The sequence below is a fragment of the Oncorhynchus nerka genome, linkage group LG20 (assembly GCF_034236695.1).
Source record: "Oncorhynchus nerka isolate Pitt River linkage group LG20, Oner_Uvic_2.0, whole genome shotgun sequence".
Taxonomy (NCBI): Eukaryota; Metazoa; Chordata; class Actinopteri; order Salmoniformes; family Salmonidae; genus Oncorhynchus; species Oncorhynchus nerka.
In genome coordinates, this window is record NC_088415.1 from 25754566 (window position 1) to 25775722 (window position 21157).

At 43.2% G+C, this 21157-nt stretch overlaps 1 pseudogene; it reads right to left on the reverse strand.

The window, feature by feature from the left end:
- Positions 1–294: 294 nt before the first annotated feature.
- Positions 295–19446, reverse strand: LOC115101632 (voltage-dependent L-type calcium channel subunit beta-3-like; annotated as a pseudogene).
- Positions 19447–21157: the final 1711 nt, after the last annotated feature.

Genomic DNA, 21157 nt, shown 5'->3' on the forward strand with positions numbered 1-21157 from the left:
TGGGCAAAACTAAACATGGCGGTGTTCTCCTTAGCAATCTCACTAGGATAAAGACCTCCTCCATTCCTGCCATTATTGAAAGAGATCGTGATACCTCACATCTCAAAATAGGGCTACTTAATGTTAGATCCCTTACTTCAAAGGCAGTTATAGTCAATGAACTAATCACTGATCATAATCTTGATGTGATTGGCCTGACTGAAACATGGCTTAAGCCTGATGAATTTACTGTGTTTAATGAGGCCTCACCTCCTTTTGACTTATACTTTATATACTGTATAACCATATGCCTGCATACCTGTGCCTCTCCAAAAAAACATTCTCAGTCAAAACAATCTGGACTAAAAACATTTCTCTGAAATGAAGAACAAGTCCACACACTGACAAATCTAAATAAACTAAATAAAATATAAATAATACTTATTATAACCACATGCCCCTTCAATATATACATTACATTACATTCCGATGCATTAATATTTCCCATTGCAGGTTACTAAGAAGTAGACATTCCTACCTTTGTTGATCCAGAAAGAGCCTATGGTTCCTGCTCTGACCATAATTTGCAAATAGTCCTAAAGTAATCATATGCATAAATGCAATAATAAAGACACAAATGTCTTAGGGATTGAAGGAAAGTAAATCTGTTGTCCTACAATAGAGAAACCTTGCGTGAAGCAGCTTAAGGTTTGACTTGACCTACAGCCAGTAGTTATAGCCTGCTACTAGCTTTCCATTGTAGAGGTGAGTAGACCTGTTGACGTATAGCCTTTTATCTGATTAACATGACCCCAGCTAATCAGAATTAGTGAAACCAGAATCCTGTAAGTGTGTGATTGTAGAAGGTGGCAATGTGCATAGCAGTAATTGTTTTCAGTAGTTGGAGTGAGGGGTGAGTGGTGGGAGACATGGAGCACATGTGGGTGTCTTGTGGCCAAAGTTGTGTATATTTTTGTATCTTATATAGCCTTGTAGTTTGGGTAAGGCTAGTGGTATTCTGGGCCAGGGGTACATTAGATATGTCAGTAGTTGTCTGGGACCAGGGGTACATTAGAGATGTCAGTAGTTGTCTGGGACCAGGGGTACATTAGAGATGTCAGTAGTTGTCTGGGACCAGGGGTACATTAGAGATGTCAGTAGTTGTCTGGGACCAGGGGTACATTAGAGATGTCAGTAGTTGTCTGGGACCAGGGGTACATTAGAGATGTCAGTAGTTGTCTGGGACCAGGGGTACATTAGCTATGCCAGTAGTTGTCTCTGGGCCAGGGGTACATTAGAGATGTCAGTAGTTGCCTGGGACCAGGGGTACATTAGATATGTCAGTAGTTGTTTCTGGGCCAGGGACGGCTGCGTTGGCGATTGTTGCGCTGGTTGTGCCCCTGCTGGGCATCATGCTGGAGCAGCCTGTCCTGTGACTCATGCCCGTTGGCGCTGTGGACGCCCCCGGGGTGCCCGCGGTGAGGGGGGTACCTGTCCCTGTAAGTTTGGGCATGGCAGGGAGACTCTAACTCATTCTTCTTCTCCTCATATAGCTCCTCTTCTAATTCCTCCACCAGCTCTTCCTCCTCCTCGTCCTCCTTGCCCTCCCAGAGACATGGGCCCCCCTTAGGCCACAGGACAGGGTGTCACTCCCGTCTTCAGACAGCATCAGGCTGTCCTGCTCCAGGGGGGTGTGGGCCTCCTCCCTTATCTCCTCACCCTGCACCCCCACACCGCCATGCTGCATTGGGGGCTGGTTTTTATTCTGGGTCTGGGGTTTGTTGTTGGAGAGAGAGGGGGGCACGATTAAATAAGAGCTCCATCACAGTATCCGAGACAGCTTCCAAAAGTAGCCTACTCGTCTATTACTATCCTCATCATACCAAAGACAAATGGATGAAGCTACAACTGGTGGGCACACAGCACACATAAGACTAACAGACAGATGATGATACTCTACAGAAAGGAAATACCACAAATGACAGTGGAACAGTTACAATAATTACATAGTATTACAGTGTTCATCTTAAATTAGTGGCATGTTTTGCATTTACATGTTTTTATGTTCTCAATCAATCACGGTGAGCACACCTCTTAACAATATACTTTTAACTGGAGCATTCTCAGCAATTAATTTTTTTAATGAGCTGTTTAGTCGTACTTCTATTTTTTTTAACGCAAGCCAAAGGTTTCATTCAGGTAGCAGTCCGTGCCAGCGTGAGAGGGTGTGCCATTAAAAAAGCATGAGTCTGGTCATGGAACAGATCCATTTGTTTATAGCAGATATCTAATACGTCCACTGTGTGCATTATAACGTATATGCCATTTAACAGACGTTATGACATTCTTATTACTACACTTTGTTTGATATAGCATGTGGCTGCTTTATGGAATTCATCATAGAATCCTTGAAGCTTGTAGCACAGTGTCAATCAAATATGCAGGGGCTTAGAGGTGGCAGGTGGATAAGAGATGAGACTGAGTCTACATATTGTAGGTATTAGTGACTTTTGTGTGTGGAGGGGAGTTTATTGTGTGAAATGGAAACAAGACACATTGGTTGATCTTATTCCATCAAGTGTGGTTGGTGTAGTGTGGTGTGTGTCACGCCTTGGTCATTGTATTTTGTGTTTTGTTAATAGTTTGGGTAGGCCAGGGTGTGACATGGGTATATATGTTGTGTTTCGTATTGGGGTTTGTATAGTTGGGATCGCGGCTGTTTAGGGGTGTGTCTAGTTTTGCTTGGCTGCCTGAGGCGGTTCTCAATCAGAGTCAGGTGCTTGTCGTTGTCTCTGATTGAGAACCGTATTTAGACAGCCTCAGTTTCGCTTTGTATTTCGTGGGTGTTTGTCCTGTCTCTGTGTTATAGTCACCAGATAGGCTGTAATTAGTTTCACGTTCCGTTTGTTGTTTTGTATTCTCACAGTTATTTCATGTACGTATTCTTTCATTAAAGTCATGAGTAACCTACACGCTGCATTTCGGTCCGACTCTCTTCATTCAACAGACGAACACCGTTACAGTGTGGTGGGGTGGTTAACGGGGGCAGGGGTTACTTGGGTGGAGAAGTAATGCACATACAGAAACCCTCCAACTCACCTGTTTAGTAAGCGCTCATTCAATGAATTCCTGTGTTACAGAAAACTGCAAAAACGTTAAGGGAGGGGAGAGGGGGAATCTGGCATAGTACTGTAAGAGCTGCAACACAACAACCACATAAAGAACTCCCCTCCCATAATAAAGAAACCCTTCCCATAATCTGTCCTCTTTCCATTTTCCCTTCTCCAACTATCTCTGTTCCTCTCCACTTTCCCTCCTCCATCCATATGAAAGCACCTCACCTGTAGGCTAGAGATGGCTGAAGGCGGGATCATGATGTTCTGCTCCAATAGCCCGTTGATAGGGGTGGTGCCGGGAAGATGAGTGGCATGCCAGTAGACTTCTAAGTATTCAGCCAAGTGCTCACATGCATCCTCCAATTGGTTCTCATCCAGAATTATATAAAAAATATCCTATGAGGGAACAGTGGGAGGGTAATCAGACAGCTGGTTGGGTTGTAATTGTGAATAGTACTGTATGATGGGAAGCAGGTAGCCTAGCGGTTAAGAGTGTTGGGCCAGTAACCAAAAATTAAAAACCTGTCGATGTGCCCCTTGAGCAAGGCACTTAACCCTAATTGCTTCTGTAACTTGCTCTGGATATGAGCGTCTGATAATTGACTGAAATGTGAAATGTGTCCGCGTACAGGGGGGCATTGAGACAGCTTGTCCCCAGGCATCATCTGCACGTTCAGATGTTTGCTCTGAGACTTCCCCCGGGACTTGATCAGCCTCTGGAGCACCTGGGAGAGAGTGGGGAGGGGAGACAGGGAGATAGAGGGAGAAGGTAGCTTTATAAAGAAGGATTCATAAAGGCTTAATAAAGAAGAGAAATTCGAAAGAGATCATCATATATCCTCAATGAGGCCCACTTACACTACATCTGCAAGACATGTATTAGGTGCCTGATTGTGTCTCACCTTTGGTGAGGAAACGTTGATGTAGACCAAGATGGGGGCCAGGGAAGTCTTGGCTAGCTGGGCCAAATGGTTGATGGTGTCTGCATCCAGGACCACCAACTGGAGGGTTTTGGCCAGCTCAAATATCCTCTCTATCTCACTCCGGACCTCGGCTGTAGGGGAGAGAGATACATTACTGTACCTGACCATGAGATCTATCCATGCACTCTGGCCGCTTAACACATTTCGTAATAGTGTCAACATGAGCAAATGTTTGTGGATGTGTGTGTGTGTGTGTGTAAGTGTGTGTGTGTGTGTGTATGTATGTGTGAGTACTCACCCAGGCTGGAGCGAGTATTGGATCTCTCCATGATGGGCTTCTTGTTGAGGACAGATCTCTTGGCTAGAGAAAGGTCTGCCGTGATGCGTGTACTGGAGATTCTGCAGGTGTCCAAAACAAAACATGATAAACACAAATAACACAATTACACTGAAAATACACACTACAGATAGAATACCACAGTGGTGAATGTGATGGTGATTCAGAAAGGGACCAAACAGAGAGAAAGCAAACAAAAGAAAACTTGTGTCATAGATGTGCATACAATAGAGAAGTAAACAATTAACTACATGAATCTGCAACTGTAGGTTAATTATGATGCCTGTCTATACTAACCTTCCATCAAACCTGTGTTTCAGGAAATCAAACAGAGCTTTCTGCATCATATCTGTCACCTGAGAGAGGGTAGAGAAAGATCTTGGATGCACACATATCATTATCAAAGAAACTAGCTAAGCATCAGGGTATAAAACATACAGTTGAAGTTGGAAGTTTACATTCAATTAGGTTGGAGTCATTAAAACTCATTTTTCAACCACTCCACAAATTTCTTGTTAACAAACTATAGTTTTGGCAAGGTGGTTAGCACATCTACTTTGTCATTTTTCCAACAATTGTTTACAGACAGATTATTTAACTTATAATTCACTGTATCACAATTCCAGTGGGTCAGAAGTTTACATACACTAAGTTGACTGTGCCTTTAAACAGCTTGGAAAATTCCAAAAATTATGTCATGGCTTTAGAAGCTTCTGATAGGCTAATCTACATCGTTTGAGTCAATTGGAGGTGTACCTGTGGATGTATTTCAAGGTCTACCTTCAAACTCAGTACCTCTTTGCTTGACATCATGGGAAAATCAAGAGAAATCAGCCAAGACCTCAGAAAGAAAATTGTAGACCTCCACAAGTCTGGTTCATCGTTGGGAGCAATTTCCAAATGCCTGAAGGTACCACGTCCATCTGTACAAACACTAGTACGCAAGTATAAACACCATGGGACCACGCAGACGTCATACCGCTCAGGAAGGAGACGCGTTCTGTCTCCTAGAGATGAACGTACTTTGGTGCGAAAAGTGTAAATCAATCCCAGAACAACAGCAAAGGACCTTGTGAAGATGCTGGATGAAAAAGGTACAAAAGTATCTATATCCACAGTAAAACGAGTCCTATATCGACATAACCTGAAAGGCCGCTCAGCAAGGAAGAAGCCACTGCTCCAAAGCCGCCATAAAAAAGCCAGACTACGGTTTACAACTGCACATGGGGACAAAAATCATACTTTTTGGAGAAATGTCCTCTGGCCAGATAAAACAAAATTTGAACTGTTTGGCCATAATGACCATCGTTATGTTTGGAGGAAAAGGGGGATGCTTGCAAGCCAAAGAATACCATCTCAACTGTGAGGCACGGGGGTGTCAGCAATATGTTGTGGGAGTGCTTTGCTGCAGGAGGGACTGGTGCACTTCACAAAATAAATGGCATCATGAGGAAGTGAAATTATGTGGATATATTGAAGCAACATCTCAAGACATCAGTCAAGAAGTTAAAGCTTGGTCGCAAATGGGTCTTCCAAATGGACAATGTCCCCAAGCATACTTCCAAAGTTGCAGCAAAATGGCTTAAGGACAACAAAGTCAAGGTATTTGAGTGACCATCACAAAGCCCTGACCTTAATCCTATAGAACATTTGTGGGCAGAACTGAAAAAAACATGTGCGACCAAGGAGGCCTACAAACCTGACTCAGTTACACCAACTCTGTCAGGAGGAATGGGACAAAATTCACCCAACTTATTGTGGGAAGCTTGTGGAAGGCTACCCAAAACGTTTGACCCAAGTTAAACAATTTAAAGGCAATGCTACCAAATACTAATTGAGTGTATGAAAACTTCTGACCCACTGGGAATGTGATGAAAAAAAATAAAAGCTCAAATAAATCACTCTACTATTATTCTGACATTTCACATTCTTAAAATAAAGTGGGGATCTTAACTGACCTTAAACAGGGAATTTTTACTAGGATTAAATGTCAGGAATTGTGAAAAACTGAGTTTAAATGTATTTGGCCAACTTCAACTGTAGATCAATGAATTAGCCATACTTGGTGTTAATTCCACTGTCTGAATTAGATATTATTCAGCTGTGGAGCAGAGAGAGAAATGAGAATGTTAATCCATATCACTAGTTGGAGCAGATTAGAGGTTACGCTTAACTGGTTCTAGGAAAGTGTTGCCCAACCAACCGTTACCTCAGATGGTTAGCTTAACTGACACCCAGTTTGTCAAATCTCCGGCGTATTTCGGTCCCTCAAGGAAGAAGACACATAGCTTGCCTGCTCCTGGTAGAGAAACTGTTTTAAGACAGAGAGAGAGAGAGAGACGTTTACCTCATAGCCCTTCAGGGACGGTCCTACTAAGACCACTGGCCTCATAGATGGGACAACGTCATATGGAGGAAGGTGTTCTTGTATGACAGAAGAGCGAGATACAAAGAGAAAGAGAGAGTGTTAATCAAAGCTAGAAGTTTCCTATAATTGGTGAAAAATGACACCCTGTAAAATAGGTTCATGCTTGTATCAGAGAAAACTACATGATTAAAAACCTACCTGATTTTGCTTCTGTTTGTCTTTTGAAAACAAAAGAAGTACAATCAGTCACATTAGACATTATATCAGTGAGTGAGGAGAAAGATCAAGATTGAGGTGAAATACAGTATTAGATTCCTGAGGAAAAGGTCTGATGTTGTAATTCTTATACTTACCACCTGATGGCGACGCGGTCTTCCAGCTCCCTGAGACCATGTCACCCAGGCTAGACAGAGAGTTACGCACTGTGTTCCTGCACAACTGCAGAGGAAGAGGTGAAGCGAGAGGTGTTATTTACTCTGCCCAAAATCTGTCCACGAATATAAGCCCACGAAGTAAGGCATTTTTGTATGGAGATCAATTGAGAGTGTTGAAAAATTGTCAACAAAAAATGTAATTGCTTATTTGATTTAATAGAAGTTTTGTAATGTTTACGTTGTAACAAACGCACCTGATATAAGTAGACACTCGTGTCAAAATTGTCATTGGTTCTCTCTCACAAAATTGGTTCTCTGCTACCGCATGGCAAGCGGTAACGATGCACCAAGTCTGGAACCAACAAGACCCTGAATAGCTTCTACCCCCAAGCCATAAGACTGCTAAATAGTTAACCAAATACCTACCCGGACTATTACATTTACATTACATTTAAGTCATTTAGCAGACGCTCTTATCCAGAGCGACTTACAAATTGGTGCATTCACCTTATGACATCCAGTGGAACAGTAGTGCATCTAAATCTTTTAAGGGGGAGGGGGGGTGAGAGGGATTACTTTATCCTATCCTAGGTATTCCTTAAAGAGGTGGGGTTTCAGGTGTCTCCGGAAGGTGGTGATTGACTCCGCTGTCCTGGCGTCGTGAGGGAGTTTGTTCCACCATTGGGGGGCCAGAGCAGCGAACAGTTTTGACTGGGCTGAGCGGGAACTGTACTTCCTCAGTGGTAGGGAGGCGAGCAGGCCAGAGGTGGATGAACGCAGTGCCCTTGTTTGGGTGTAGGGCCTGATCAGAGCCTGGAGGTACTGAGGTGCCGTTCCCCTCACAGCTCCGTAGGCAAGCACCATGGTCTTGTAGCGGATGCGAGCTTCAACTGGAAGCCAGTGGAGGGAGCGGAGGAGCGGGGTGACGTGAGAGAACTTGGGAAGGTTGAACACCAGACGGGCTGCGGCGTTCTGGATGAGTTGTAGGGGTTTAATGGCACAGGCAGGGAGCCCAGCCAACAGCGAGTTGCAGTAATCCAGACGGGAGATGACAAGTGCCTGGATTAGGACCTGCGCCGCTTCCTGTGTGAGGCAGGGTCGTACTCTGCGGATGTTGTAGAGCATGAACCTACAGGAACGGGCCACCGCCTTGATTTTAGTTGAGAACGACAGGGTGTTGTCCAGGATCACGCCAAGGTTCTTAGCGCTCTGGGAGGAGGACACAATGGAGTTGTCAACCGTGATGGCGAGATCATGGAACGGGCAGTCCTTCCCCGGGAGGAAGAGCAGCTCCGTCTTGCCGAGGTTCAGCTTGAGGTGGTGATCCGTCATCCACACGGATATGTCTATCTGCATTGACCCCCTTTTGCAGTCTTTTGACTCATCACATACGCTGCTGCTGCTGCTTAATATCTATCATGTTGTCACAATACCCCTAACTACAGTGCCTTACGAAAGTATTCGGCCCCCTTGAACTTTGTGACCTTTTGCCACATTTCAGGCTTCAAACATAAAGATATAAAACTGTATTTTTTTTGTGTGTGAAGAATCAACAACAAGTGGGACACAATCATGAAGTGGAACGACATTTATTGGATATATCATACTTTTTTAACAAATCACACTGAAAAAATGGGCGTGAAAATTATTCAGCCCCTTTACTTTCAGTGCAGCAAACTCTCTCTAGAAGTTCAGTGAGGATCTCTGAATGATCCAACGTTGACCTAAATGACTAATGATGATAAATACAATCCACCTGTGTGTAATCAAGTCTCTGTATAAATGCACCTGCACTGTGATAGTCTCAGAGGTCCGTTAAAAGCGCAGAGAGCATCATGAAGAACAAGGAACACACCAGGCAGGTCCGAGATACTGTTGTGAAGAAGTTTAAAGCCGGATTTGGATACAAAAAGATTTCCCAAGCTTTAAACATCCCAAGGAGCACTGTACAAGCGATAATATTGAAATGGAAGGAGTATCAGACCACTGCAAATCTACCAAGACCTGGCCGTCCCTCTAAACTTTCAGCTCATACAAGGAGAAGACTGATCAGAGATGCAGCCAAGAGGCCCATGATCACTCTGGATGAACTGCAGAGATCTACAGCTGAGGTGGGAGACTCTGTCCATAGGACAACAATCAGTCGTATATTGCACAAATCTGGCCTTTATGGAAGAGTGGCAAGAAGAAAGCCATTTCTTAAAGATATCCATAAAATGTGTCGTTTAAAGTTTGCCACAAGCCACCTGGGAGACACACCAAACATGTGGAAGAAGGTGCTCTGGTCAGATGAAACCAAAATTGAACTTTTTGGCAACAATGCAAAACGTTATGTTTGGCATAAAAGCAACACAGCTCATCACCCTGAACACACCATCCCCACTGTCAAACATGGTGGTGGCAGCATCATGGTTTGGGCCTGCTTTTCTTCAGCAGGGACAGGGAAGATGGTTAAAATTGATGGGAAGATGGATGGAGCCAAATACAGGACCATTCTGGAAGAAAACCTGATGGAGTCTGCAAAAGACCTGAGACTGGGACGGAGATTTGTCTTCCAACAAGACAATGATCCAAAACATAAAGCAAAATCTACAATGGAATGGTTCAAAAATAAACATATCCAGGTGTTAGAATGGCCAAGTCAAAGTCCAGACCTGAATCCAATCGAGAATCTGTGGAAAGAACTAAAAACTGCTGTTCACAAATGCTCTCCATCCAACCTCACTGAGCTCGAGCTGTTTTGCAAGGAGGAATGGGAAAAAATGTCAGTCTCTCGATGTGCAAAACTGATAGAAACATACCCCAAGCGACTTACAGCTGTAATCGCAGCAAAAGTTGGCGCTACAAAGTATTAACTTAAGGGGGCTGAATAATTTTGCACGCCCAATTTTTCAGTTTTTGATTTGTTAAAAAAGTTTGAAATATCCAATAAATGTCCTTCCACTTCATGATTGTGTCCCAATTGTTGTTGATTCTTCACAAAAAAATACAGTTTTATATCTTTATGTTTGAAGCCTGAAATGTGGCAAAAGGTTGCAAAGTTCAAGGGGGCCGAATACTTTCGCAAGGCACTGTATATGTCCATATCTACCTCAATTACTTCATACACCTGCACATTTTTTATTTTACCTTTATTTAACCAGGTAGGCTAGTTGAGAACAAGTTCTCATTTACAACTGCGACCTGGCCAAGAATAAAGCAAAGCAGTTCGACACATACAACAACACAGAGTTACACAAGGAACAAACAAACAAACATAAAGTCAATAATACAGTAGAAAAAGTCTATATACAGTTTGTGCAAATGAGGTAAGATAAGGGAGGTAAGGCAATAAATAGGCCATGGTGGCGAAGTAATTACAATTTAGCAATTAAACACTGGAGTGATAGATGTGCAGAAGATGAATATGCAAGTAAAGATACTGGGGCGAGTAAGATAAATAAATAAATACAGTATGGGGATGAGGTAGTTGGATGGGCTATAATACAGATGGGCTATGTACAGGTGCAGTGATCTGTGAGCTGCTCTGACAGCTGGTGCTTAAAGCTAGTGAGGGAGACATGAGTCTCCAGCTTCAGTGATTTTTGCAGTTAGTTCCAGTCATTGACAGCAGAGAACTGGAAGGAAAGGCGGCCAAAGAGGAATTGGCTTTGGGGGTGACTAGTGAGATATACAGTACCTGCTGGAGCGCGTGCTGCGGGTGTGTGCTGCTATGATGACCAGTGAGCTGAGATAAGGCGGGGCTTTACCTAGCAGAGACTTGTAGATGACCTGGAGCCAGTGGGTTTGACGACGAGTATGAAGCAAGGGCCAGCCAACGAAAGCATACAGGTCGCAATGGTGAGTAGTATATGGGGCTTTGGTGACCAAACGGATGGCACAGTGATAGACTGCATCCAATTTGTTGAGTAGAGTGTTGTAGGCTATTTTGTAAATGACATCGCCGAAGTCGAGGATCGGTAGGATGGTCAGTTTTATGAGGATATGTTTGGCAACATGAGTGAAGGATACTTTGTTGCGAAATAGGAAGCCGATTCTAGATTTAATTTTGGATTGGAGATGCTTAATGTGAGTCTGGAAGGAGAGTTTACAGTCTAACCAGACACCTAGGTATTTGTAGTTGTCCACATATTCTCAGTCAGAACCGTCCAGAATAGTGATGTTGGACGGGCGAGCAGGTGCGGGCAGCGATCGGTGGAAGAGCATGCATTTAGTTTTACTTGCATTTAAGAGCAGTTGGAGGCAATGGAAGTAGAGTTGTGTGGCATTGAAGCTCGTCTGGAGGTTAGCACAGTGTCCAAAGAAGGGCCAGAAGTATACAGAATGGTGTCGTCTGCGTAGAGGTGGATCAGAGAATAACCTGCAGCATGAGCGACATCATTGATGTATACAGAGAAGAGAGTCGGCCCGAGAATTGAACCCTGTGGCACCCCCATAGAGACTGCCAGAGGTCCAGACAACAGGCCCTCCGATTTGACACATTGAACATCTATCAGAGAAGTAGTTGGTGAACCAGGCGAGGCAGTCATTTGAGAAACCAAGGCTGTTTAATCTGCCGATAAGAATGTGGTGATTGACAGAGTCAAAAGCCTTGGCCAGGTCGATGAAGACGGCTGTACAGTAATGTCTCTTATCGATTGCGGTTATGATATCGTTTAGGACCTTGAGTGTGGCTGAGGTGCACCCATGACCAGCTCTGAAACCAGATTGCATAGCGGAGAAGGTATGGTGGGATTCGAAATGGTCGGTGATCTGTTTGTTAACTTGGCTTTCGAAGACCTTAGAAAGGCAGGGTAGGATATAGGTCTGCAGCAGTTTGGGTCTAGAGTGTCTCCCCCTTAAAAAAGGGGGATGATGCGGCAGCTTTCCAATCTTTGGGAATCTCAGACGATACGAAAGAGAGGTTGAACAGGCTAGTAATAGGGGCTGCAACAATATCGGCAGATAATTTTAGAAAGAGAGGGTCCAGATGATCTAGCCTGGCTGATTTGTAGGGGTCCAGATTTTGCAGCTCTTTCAGAACATCAGCTATCTGGATTTGGGTGAAGGAGAAATGGGAGAGGCTTTGGCGAGTTGCTGTGGGGGGTGCCGGGCAGTTGACCAGGGTAGGGGTAGCCAGGTGGAAAGCATGGCCAGCCGTAGAAAAATGCTTATTGAAATTCTCAATTATATTCATCGGTGGTGATAGTGTTTCCTAGCCTCAGTGCAGTGGGCAGTTGGGAGGAGGTGCTCTTATTCTCCATGGACTTTACAGTGTCCCAGAACTTTTTTGAGTTTGATGCAAATTTCTGTTTGAAAAAGCTAGCCTTAGCTTTCCTAACTGCCTATGTATATTGGTTCATAACTTCCCTGAAAAGTTGCATATCATGGGGGCTATTCGATGCTAATGCAGTACGCCACAGGATGTTTTTGTGCTGTTCAAGGGCAGTCAGGTCTAGAGTGAACCAAGGGCTATATCTGTTCCTGGTTCTTAATTATTTTGCTTATTTAAGATGGTGAGGAAGGCACTTTTAAAGAATAACCAGGCATCCTCTACTGACGGAATGAGGTCAATATCATTCCAGGATACCCCGGCCAGGTCGATTAGAAAGGCCTGCTCGCTGAAGTGTTTTAGGGAGCGTTTGACACTGATGAGGGGTGGTTGTTTAACCACACACCCATAATCATATCAAATCAAATGTATTTATATAGCCCTTCGTACATCAGCTGATATCTCAAAGTGCTGTACAGACTTATGGATGCAGGCAATGAGGCAGTGATCACTGAGATCTTGGTTGAAAACAGCAGAGGTGTATTTGGAGGGCAGGTTGGTTAGGATGATATCTATGAGTGTCCGTGTTTACGGATTTGGGGTTGTACCTGGTAGGTTCATTGATAATTTGTGTAAGATTGAGGGCATCAAGCTTAGATTGTAGGATGGCCGGGGTGTTAAGCATGTCCCAGTTTAGGGACATAGACTCTGTACTGGTACCCTGTGTATATAGCCAAGTTATCATTACTCATTGTGTATTTATTCATGTTATTATCTTTCTATTATTAAACAAATGTCTCTCAGCACTGTTGGGAGGGGCCTGTAAGCACTTCACTGTTATTCTACACCTGTTGTTTATGAAGCATGTGACAAATACGATTTGATTTGAGTTGACCTGATCTCACCTCCTCCTGCCTGCCTTTCATCTTTGAGGACACATATTTCCATAATTAGAGCAGTCACTTGACTACCTTGTCAATATAATAGACAATCTTTGACAACAGACAAATCAGAACAAAGGTCAGGGGTTACAGCCTGGGTCATAGTTGGGGTTTAAGGTTACTGTTATGGTTATGGTGTTAAGGCTTAAGTGTAAAGAAGGCCAGTTCAATGTTAGTGTGAGGACACAATACAATATTAAATTGTGCCCCTGATATTCCCTTGATGTCACAAATTCTTACAAACATCGTATGAACACAAAATGTTTGGCAAATATTGTGTAAAATGAAACTTCAGTGTTAGTGTTGGTTCACCTTTGTTTCTGCATGTGTTTGTGTCTTATAGCTTCCAGGCGCAGAGGGCTGGGGATGAAGGTGATGTCTGCCCCCTCCTTCACCAAACGACCAATCCACCAGTCATTATTGTACTTCTGTTACAATACAACATAATGCAACATTACACCATGAAACACATCACTGCCTGATCCGCGTCATTATTGTAGCTACTGTATGGTTACTACTTCTGGAAATACAACAATATTAATATTTCCCTAACTAATCCAGCGCAAGTAGTTATAACCACGACATGGATGCTTTCTACAGCTGTGTTGTTCCCTTGGGGAAGAGGGGAGAGAGGAAGAGGAGTGAGAGGAAGAGGAGTGAGAGAAAGAGGAGTGAGAGGAAGAAGGGAGAGAGGAAGAGAAGGGAGAGAAGAAGAGGAGTGAGAGGAAGAAGGGAGAGAAGAAGAGGAGTGAGAGGACGAGGGGAGAGAGGAAGAGGAGTGAGAGGATGAGGGGAGAGAGGAAGAGGAGTGAGAGGATGAGGGGAGAATGGAAAAGGAGTGAGAGGAAGAGGGTTGAGAGGAAAAGGAGTGAGATGAAGAGGGTAGAGAGGAAGAGGAGTGAGAGGAAGAAGGGAGAGAGGAAGAGGAGTGAGAGGAAGAGGAGTGAGAGGAAGAAGGGAGAGAGGAAGAGGAGTGAGAGGAAGAAGGGAGAGAGGAAGAGGAGTGAGAGGAAGAGGAGTGAGAGGAAGAAGGGAGAGAGGAAGAAGGGAGAGAGGAAGAAGAGTGAGAGGAAGAAGAGTGAGAGGACAAGAGGAGAGAGGAAGGGAGTGAGAGGATGAGGGGAGAATGGAAAAGGAGTGAGAGGAAGAGGGTAGAGAGGAAAAGGAGTGAGATGAAGAGGAGCGAGAGGAAAAGGAGTGAGAGGAAGAGGGTAGAGAGGAAGAGTAGTGAGATGAAGGGGGGAGAAAGGAGGGCTCTTCCATCTTGAGGAGTGTTGTTCCTCACCTCCTTAATGTGCAGGAAGTCTTTGGCTTCGTAGTTGATTGCAGCTCCTTCAACAGGACAGTCACCATCTAGAGCTCCACAGTAACTCACATTGGTCGTCACTGCAAACGCTACAAGTTTAGACTGCAAGCACAGCAAACAACAATGTTTCAATTAGTGTTGCCAATAATGTATGTGTGTGATCATGAATTAGTATTACAGTTTTTTTTGGATTGCTTAAGCACGATTTTCAAAACACGGGCCGTGTTTTCAAAACACTACACACAATTAGCACAACCACACACCCAATTAGCAAAACACTACAGATCTTTTGCAAAATTAAACACTCTTGTAAAAACTATACACTTCTTTTAAAAAACACACTTTATTACCATATGAAACACACACGTTTCACATTACTATACTCTGTTTGCACGAGTTACACTCTGCTGTGATAAACCTAAAACACTTTTAGCACTTCTACTTCCCTATGATTAGAGTAGGCTACTATCAACAAAGTACAAATATAATGTAAATTCACCAAACACTACACAAGACCAATGTTGCAGACTGAAGAAACTCAATTATTTCTCAACACGCCCAAAATGTTGACATGGAGATTCATAATACTGTAACCACACATCACTTTACGTATTGTAAGTTTAAAAATATATAAAAAAATAACTAGACATTGTCTCTTTGCCTAGCTGGATCTGGCCAGAGAATTTCATCAACATCGCAGGCAATATTGTCATTAGCAAGACACCTTGGAAAGAAACGTCTTGAATGACGAATCCATCCTTGCATTGCTGCTACCTCCATCTGGTCACAGGCCTCCTCCATGGCTTGGATGAGGGGTACCTCAGCCTGGAGACGGAGATCATATACCTTCCACCGCCATGCCAAGAAAAACTCTTCTATAAGGTTGAGGAATGGAGAGTATGGTGGAAGATATAGGACGTTGAAATGTGGATGTTGCTGAAACCAGTTCTGAACCAGAGCAGAGCGGTGGAAAGACACATTGTCCCAGACAACAATGTATTGCATATGATCGATTTGATTTGCTGCTGTTATGTTGTGCAATTGGTCCAAGAATGTAAGTATGAGTGCTGTGTTGTAAGGGCCCATATGGGCATGGCGGTGGAGGACCCCATTCTGTGTAATGGCTGCACAGAGTGTTATATTACCCCTACGTTGCCCTGGGACATTCCCAGGACTATAGCCCTGTGGCCAATGATGTTTCTTCCCCTCCTTCGTGTTCTCGTCAGGTTGAACCCAGCCTCATCTACGTAAATGAACTCATGCTGGATCTCCTCTCCATCCATTCGTAAAACTCTCTGACAAACAGTGTCAGGCAAAATTGTGTAGTTCAGTGTAGATCTAGTATACATATTACAGTACAGTAAAAGATTATGAGACAGTATGGAAGATCACACTGCTAAAGTGAATACATACCTCTGCATAATCATGCCGCAGTCGTTTCACCATTTCGGAATTGCGCTCGAAAGGCACTCGATAAATTTGCTTCATTTGAATATGTTTTTTTTTTAGGATGCGTGCCAGTGTTGATGTTGAGACCTGATGGATATCGTTGAAAATGGCGTGGTTATTGACAATGTTAGCTTGGAGCTTATTGAGTGTTATAGCATTGTTGGCCAAAACCATGTTTACTATCTCCCTCTCTTGCTGTTCTGTGAACATAGGAGGCCTTCCCCCTTGTCGTCGCTGACCCTCAATCCTATGTAGAAAAAAAACAGTATACAATAGTACAGTAATTTCACAGGAAAAGGTAACAGAAGTGCTGATAGTGCATAGAATACAGTACTGTAAGCAGTTACTGAAACCGTGCAGATGTTTTTGATATGATGATATTTTTACAATACCTATTTTCCAGTCGAAATGTTCTCATCACACTTGCCACTGTATATCGGCTTAGATTTGGCTGTACTCGTAGATTTGGCTGTACTCGTAGATCTAATTTGTCAGATTCGGTCCTCTTTGAGCACCTTCTTGTCTTCCTTTTCCTCCCCTTCCTCCTCCTTCTCGTCCTCCTCCTCGTCCTCCTCGTTCTCCTCGTCCTCATCCTCATCCTCCTCGTTCTCCTCGTCCTCCTCATTCTCCTCGTCTTCCTCGTTCTCCTCCTCGTCCTCGTCCTCATCCTCCTCCTCGTCTTACTCTTTCTCTGACTCTTTCCATTGTGCTTGAAGACCGATGAACTCACCTGCTGCTTTTTATAGTGCTTATACAACTGATGGGTGTGTCTACAATTAAGCAAACGAGTGTTTGCACACCTGATGACTGTGTTGAACCAATTGGTTGGACGGTGTGGTAATCTGACAGTCAGTGCTTTGGTATTGCAAGGACGTGACTTCATGATAGATGTTTGTGTGTAATGTATGTTAAGTGTGTTTAGTGTTTTGCAAATCACTGTGTGTAGAGTTTTGCAACAAGTGTGAGGTTGACAATGTGCTTATAGTTGTGCAAATATGGGCTGATGTTTTGCTTCTTGAGTGTAAGGTTTTGCTAATAGTGTACTAGTTTTAATTTTAGTGTGTAAGCAATACAAAACAACTGTAACAGTGTGTTTGTGTCTATATGCGTTCCTGCAGTATGTATATTTGTGTGTGTGTGTGTCATAACAAAACTCACCGTAGCTCTGTCGAGCTGGAGCTGGGCCTGGCGCTCGGCTTCACGCCGATACGCCTCGCGGTCCTCCTCCGCTGACAGGTCGGAGTCCAACGGTCTACGGGTGTACAAATCAGCCTGGAGAGGGAGAGGAGAGGTAGAGAGGAGAGAGAGGGTAAATTCGTTGTGAGACAAATATAGACATGGTTGTGGTTGACTTCAGGACAGGGGTCAGAGGTGAGGTAAAAGCCTGAAGAATAATTTACAAAGGCAACCTTTCTCTTTCACAGACATACAGTACCAGTTAAAAGTTTGGACACACCTACTCATTCAAAGAGAAACAACAGTCCATCATTAATCGGTGTCCCCCCACGGGACGGTTAAGCTAACGTAGGCTAACGTGATTAGCATGAGGCTGTAAGTAACATGAACATTTCCCAGGACATAGACATATCTGATATGGGCAGAAAGCTTAAATTATTTTAAATCTAACTGCACTGTCCAATTTACAGTAGCTATTACAGTGAAATAATACCATGCTATTGTTTGAGGAGAGTGCACAATTATGAACTTGAAAATGTATTAATAAACCAATTAGTCACAACAGATATACAATGGGTCATTGGTTCACTCTAAAACTTTGCACATACACTGCTGCCACCTAGTGGCCCAAATCTAAATCGGACCTGGGCTGGAATAATGCATTATGGCCTTTCTGTTGCATTTAAAAAATATGCATGTTTTTTCGTTGTATAATCTTTGACCAGATCTAATGTGTTATATTCTCCTACATTAATTTCACATTTCCACAAACTTCAAAGTGTTTCTTTTCAAATGTTATCAAGAATATGCATTTCCTTGCTTCAGATCCTGAGTTAGAGGCAGTTAGATTTGGGTCGGATCCTTAAGATTAAGTCATGATGGTCAGTCAATCCTTCAAGTGCAGTCGCAAAAACTATTAAGCGCTATGATTAAACTGGCTCTCATGAGGACCGCCATAGGAAAGGAAGACCCAGAGTTACCTCTGCTGCAGAGGATAAGTTAACTGAGTTAACTGCACCTCAGATTGCAGCCCAAATAAATGCTTCACACAGTTCAAGTAACAGACACATCTCAACCTCAACTGTTCAGAAGAGGCTGCGTGAATCAGGCCTTCATGGTCGAATTGCTGCAAAGAAACCACTACTAAAGAACACCAATAATAATAAGAGACATGCTTCGGCCAAAAAACACGAGCAATGGACATTAGACCAGTGGAAATCTGTCCTTTGGTCTGATGAGTTCAAATTTGAGATTTTTGGTTCCAACCGCCTCGTCTTTGTGAGACGAAGAGTAGGTGAACAAATGATTTCCGCGTGTGTGGTTCCCTCTATGAAGCACGGAGAGGAGGTGTGATGGTGTGGGGGTATTTTGCTGGTTTCACTGTCAGTGATTTATTTAGAATTCAAGGCACACTTAACCAGCATGGCTACCACAGCATTCTGCAGCGATACGCCATCCCATCTGGTTTGCGCTTAGTGGGACTATCATTTGTTTTTTAACAGGACAATGACCCAACACACCAACAGGCTGTGTAAGGGCTATTTGACCAAGAAGGAAAGTGATGGTGTGCCACATCAGATGACCTGGCCTCCACAATCACCTGACCTCAACACAATTGAGATGATTTGGGATGAGCAGAGTGAAGGAAAAGCTGCCAACAAGTGATCAGCATATGTGGAAACTCCTTCAAGACTGTTGGAAAAGTGTGTGCAAAGCAGGCAGAGGGTGGCTACTTTCAAGAATATAAAATATAACATGTATTTTGATTTGTTTAACACTTTTTTTGGTTACTACATGATTCCATATGTGTTATTTCATAAAGTTGATGTCTTCACTATTATTTTACAATGTAGAAAATAGTAAAAGTAAAGAAAAACCCTTGAATGAGTAGGTGTGCCAAAACTTTTGACTGGTACTTTATGTCAAAGACTGCAGGTGTAAAAAAGTAATAGACAACTTAGGACATACTAAAGTAGTCAGTGTGAAAATATGGGACCTTCAACTGCCGCACAAACATTCAGCATCATGGACAAAATTTGGCTTAATTCAACCAGCACAATTAGAATATATTTCAGTGGGATATGGAGAGGGCTATGACGCTGAGGTGAAATGATGTTGACAATGAGAGATATAATGATCAGTGCAAAGAAAATATAGGACTTCAGCACCACAGGCGTCCGCGCCACACCTATTTTACTGCGCCCAGCTCACCTCACTGGGCTGCATAGGGTAAGATGCAAAGTTTGGTAACAGAATGACAGTACAACCAGCACAAACCGTCATTCTGTTACCAAACTTTTCATCTTCACAGTTCTTCACGTAAATGTGCTTTTGTAAAATGCATAGATTTGTATGATTTGTTTAACTTTGCAATCGTTGGTTTGTGTTTGACATACATTTTAAAGCGAAAAAATCTGTGTCTCGGCATCGTTCTGTTATCGTGGAATTGTCCCTTACCATTTACCGGAATCCTTGAATGCATCTTTGACTGACAGCGACCTCTAGCAGCATTAAGCAGACAGGGTATCTGTGATTCTTCTCTAGCAACATCTAACATTTATAATAACATTTTTGCTGTGACATTTGTTTATTAAATTGTCACGTTTTGTACATTCACGTGAAATGCATTGATCATTGACCCCAATGTTAACTATGAAGGGTTAATGTTTGAAGCCTCTGATTAGTATAGGTCCTCCTGCTGTGCAACAGCGTGGCAGTACCTTGATTAAAGATTGAGAGATTCCTTCACTCAAAACAACTTGGCTCTCTTCAACAGAATTGAATTGGGAGAGTGAGAGAGAGAGAGTGAGATGGTCAGCAGTTTAATCTCAGTGACGGGTACATCAGTGTACGGTGACATATGGACACCCCGGGGCCATTTCCTGAGTTTCACGCTTGTCACGCCTGTCACAACCAAACACCCCAGCTTTCAATCACCTGACGATGAGCACTATTGGTGGCCATTCAACACCCACTGCCATCCAACAGACATACTGATAGACACACACACACACACACACACACACACACACGCACACACACACGCACTCACACACTCACACACACACTCAAACACACACACAGATAAGTAGACAGACATAAACATATTTTTGTTTATTCCAAAAAGCAATTCTACATTGTGAATTGGATGGTTTGAGTGTAATTTCTGTGATAAAGTGTGTGTGCCCTATCGGTAAGTTTGCAGTGTTTAGAACTAGTCAAATAGTAACACAACAAGTGGCAGGCACTGCTCAGTTCTACCTTCAGGCAACTGTGAACCTGCCAAAGGCACCAGGTTGGCTGCAGAGGCAGAGTCATCAGTCAGCTGAGCACAAGGCAAACACAGCTCTATTGACTTTTAGCCTTTTAACATTTCACTTTCCTCCACCTCAGGCATCGGCACAGTTACAAAGCACAAGCACAAGTCTGTAGTACACTTTTAATAGTAAGATATACAGTATATCTTGATTTGGATTCATAGCATGGAAGTGTGGATACCTAATATAACCATTCTCATTTTAAATTGACAGGGTAATTTCAGGGCTACGTTGATTCTGTCCATGTACCTGTTGATCACTTTGATGCACTCACACCGTGATTTACTCTGGTATTAACATAGCCACTGCCTGTTCACCCTGCTATCATCCAGAAGACGAGGTCAGTACAGGTGCATCAAAGCTGGGACCGAGAGACTGAAAAACAGCTTCCATCTCAAGGCTATCAGACTGCTAAACAGCCATCTCTAGCACATCAGAGGCTGCTAGATTTGGAATCACTGGCCACTTTAAGGAAATGAAACACTAGCCACTTTAATAATGTAATATCATATGTATAAACTGTCCTCTATACTATTCTACAGTATCTTAGTCACTTTAATTGTGTGTAAATATTGCATCACCCATCTCATATGTATATACTGTATTCCGTACTATGCCAC